This window comes from Microtus ochrogaster (assembly GCF_000317375.1).
Source record: "Microtus ochrogaster isolate Prairie Vole_2 chromosome 14 unlocalized genomic scaffold, MicOch1.0 chr14_random_1, whole genome shotgun sequence".
NCBI lineage: Eukaryota > Metazoa > Chordata > Mammalia > Rodentia > Cricetidae > Microtus > Microtus ochrogaster.
In genome coordinates, this window is record NW_004949096.1 from 15,451,333 (window position 1) to 15,455,597 (window position 4,265).

Consider the following 4,265-nt stretch of genomic DNA (forward strand, 5'->3'; position numbering starts at 1 on the left):
AGAAAATACTTATGATAAGTTAACAGGGGCAGCAAATTTGATCTGAAATACAGAGTAAGTTCAAAATGAAATGAATGGTAGAACTCTTTGGAAGTCTAAGTGGGCATGATTAATGCCACTTTTCATGTGCCTTAATTAGGTCTCTATTGTGGCACTTCATCACCATACCCAAAACACAAGTTCAGAAGGGAAATGATTTATTTGACTTACATTTTGTACAGTGTATCATTGAAGGAAGCCAGGATAGGAACTCAAACAGGGAAGAAGGTACAGAGACTTCTACCACCTACAATGAACTGAGTGATTCAATTAAAAAAAATACCATACAGGTTTGCCTACAGCCTGATATTATGGAAGTTATTTTCTTAATTGAGATTCCCCACTCTCAGATTCTTTTAGTGTTTGTCAAGTTGACATAAAACTATCCCTTGTTAACTTGACATGTAAACACATCATTGCTAAGTCACAACTTTTCTTCCCTCATTCATTCACAAGATATCACATTATGAACATAAATAACTGTAAAAATCTCAGTCTTTACAAATTCATACACAATAAAAATTAAATCCCTTTAAAATATCCTGTCTCTTTTTTTAAAAAATCCAAAATTTCTTGGAAAATTTCAAAATACCTTGGCCGTGGGCTCCTGTAAAAACTAATATTAATTTAAGTACTTTCTAATGCCAAGAGGGAAGAATCAGGGCACAGTTACAATCAAATTGAAGTGAAACATAACTGCTAATATTGTAAATAACATAATGTCCAATATCTTGGATAGACGTGCAATCTTCTGGGCTCCTCCAAGGGTCTTGGATCACTTCTCCAGTTCTGTTCTCTGTAGCACATACAATTTTTCTTCTTAGCTTAGACTATCTCTGCTCCACTGATGCTATTGTTCTTGACAGCCATTCCATGGTACTGGAATCTCAAAAATGCTTCAGTCTTCTACTAAAAACAAGCTTCACTTTCACCAATAGCTTCTCATAAGCTCTCTACATAATTTCAAGACTTTAGTTCTCTGCATAACCCCTTCAATCCTATGCCTTCACCAGTGATCTCTCCTGGCTTCTCATAGTGCCAAGCTTCTCCTTCTTTCTATGACCTCTTCATGCCTTCAACACCAGTATTATTTTGGTGACACACTACCAAGTTTGGTTATCAGCACAAGGTACAACCTTAGCTACCACGGGAACACAATTTCTGTCTTAGAAAACACTTCCCCAAAGATTTCATATCAATGATGTAGGTCTCTTCTTAACCACCACTAATTTTTCAGTTCTAATTGATTGACACTGAGTATACAAACAAAGCAAAATGTTCACTTTAGTAATTCTCATATCTTATTGATCACAGCTGATTTTTTCAGCCACAGCTAACCAAAACTACAGAATCTTGATTGAATGGCCCTAGTAGAGGCTTCAGAAGTCAGGCCTTTATCTTCTGCATTGCTCTCAATAATTCATTCTTTCAAGCTACTATAAAATAGCTCACCAAGCATTAATAGTGACTTCTTGTACAAAATTCCAAAGTCCATTGGCAATCCTCCCACAAAACAACATGGTCAGGTCTGTCATATCAATATTCCACTCCTGGTACTAACTTATCATAGTTAGTATTTCTATTGCTGTGAGGCAATGCTATGAACAAAAAGCAAATTGGAATGGAAAGGGTGTGTTTGACCTACACTTTCACATTGTATTCCGTCACTGAAGGAAGTCAGGACAAGAACACAAACATGGTAAGAACATGGTGGCAGAGGCATGGAGGGGTGCTAATTACTGGCTTGCTCATCATTTCTTGCTAAGCCTGTTTTCCAATAGAACCCAGGATCCCAGCCCAGAGATGATACCACCCACAATGGTCTTGACTCTCCCCCATCAATCATTAATCAAGAAAATTCTCTATCGGCTTACCTACAGCCTGATATTTTGAATGCATTTTCTCAAATGAGGTCTCCTGCTCTCAGATGACTCTAGCTGGTCTCAAATTGACATAAAAGTATCCACTACAACATGTTTTAAATATTGTTTAATTGGAATATAAAAAAGAAAGGGAAGATTTGCAACAGAAGGCAAAAAAGAAAGTAAAAATAAGAGGAAGGGAGAAGTGGATGTAAATGAAAGGGAAGATGAAGAGGGACCTTATGATAGGCACGGTACCACAGACTAGAAAAGGCCCTTGGTTAGTCCTAGCTACAAATCGACCAGTCCATAATTGTTTAACAAGTATATACATGCTTGAGCAATAATATATACATATGTATGTATGTGTATATAAATACATATAGGCTATATATGTATGTACACACACATACACTCACATATATGCACACACATATGAGGTAACTTAAGTGAGTAAGGAAGGCTGGTTGTGCCAGAAGTTATAGTCCATTAAGACAAGGGTGACTTGGAAGAATTCACATCAACTTACACTTGTGGCAACAGGAGTGAGCTGTGGGATAATGTTCTTGTACACTCTAAAGATTTGTCACTCGTATTAATTTCATAAAATGGTGACTAGCAAATAGCCAGACATAAAGTATAGGTGGGGCAAACAGATTAAGAGAATTCTGGGAAGAGGAAAGACAGACACAGTCATTAGTAAGATGCAGAGGAAGCAAGCTGAGAATGCCTTCTTGAGAAAAGGTAACCAAGTCACATGGCTAAACACAGATAAGAATTGCAGGTTAATTTAAGTTGTAAGAGCTAGTTAATAATAAGCCTGAGGTACTAGACCAAACAGTTTATAATTAATATAAGGCTTTGTGTGTTTCTTTGGAACTGAATGGCTGTGGGACCAAGGGTGACATAAATTTGTCTACAAATGGTGCCCAAGAATTTGGCAATAATTTTCACATAAACCTGAGAAAGCTATTAAAAAGATTCTAGACAGACAAGAACAGAGTCAAACACAGCTTCTTGATAACTGTCTTTTCTCCAGTAGGCTCTTTTCACTAGCAGTGAACAGATATGTTGCTCCTTTAAGAGAGGTTTCCTGACTCAGAATTATCAGCAAAAACCTCACAGTTCTTTTAAGAGGCTCTACCAGCAAACACTTAATGGTGTTTATGAGCAGTCAGCATCTGGTTTCTTGGTGGTGACATGGGCCTAACCACTCCACAAAGTTATAACAGTAAACATGACTCCCACCAGTACCTACTCCATGAAGCTATACTGTCAGGAAGCCAAGGAATGAAGTGGATCCAGCTGCCAAAAACTTGCCACTTTAATTCTAGCCATGGCAGATTAAAAACTTATGTGGTCAGAAAAATATTGAGATATACAACAAAGACAGGTTCACATGAAAAAAAATTCTAAATGGCTTGTAGTTTATTTAAAAATATACATAGGCTTGGGAGAGAAAATAAAAAGGATAGGAAAGTACTTAAAGAAGAAATAGAATAGCAAGGCATGATGGCAGCACATGCCTTTAACCTAGCACTTGGGAGGCAGAATCAGGTGGATCTCTATGAGTTTGAGGCCATTTTGGTCTGCAGAGTGAGTTCAATGACAAGCAAAAATACACAGAAAAACTCTGTCTCAAAAGACTAAAAATAAAAGGACATATAAAGATGAAAAATATTCAGAGAATCTGAATACTATATATTATTGTGCTGTCTTTGAATTGTTTGACTACTGAGGAAGGAGCAACAACTCCTAAAAGAAATTTGAATATAAATGCTGTATTAATCTAACATACATATTTTGAAAATGCCTTGACTTCAATGTTTAAGTCAAAAGAAATGTTACTTTGGGGAATTGGTATTGCTTTTGTTTCCACAGGAAATGAAAGGCTGTAGATTCCTTCTGGATTAAGAAAAATAAGATCTGATCAAGGAAGACCCCCTAAAATAATCTCCAAAGAAAATGGATGGCCCAGATGATTCTATGTTTCACAGCACTTTTATTGAAGTTTCCTTTGAATGCTACATCTAAAACAACCTCAAGATTGATAGCTGAGATGATCCAGCATCATAGAATATTCCAGTCAAAACCTGATCATATTCTAATTTTCTTTGGGTAACCATAGGATTATCAGTACCTCTAATCAGCAATATGTAGCCTAGAAAACTATGCCCATATTCCCAAAAATGAATTTTGGATTTTTGTCTTTGTTTAGCGTGTTGGTTACAAGTTGTTATGGATAATGATGAGAAAAAAAGTTAAACATAGGAGATTAAATTTAGAGCTCTTGCCAGGTGGTGGTGGCGCACACCTTTAATCCCAGCACTCGGGAGGCAGAGGCAGGTGGATCTCTGTGAGTTC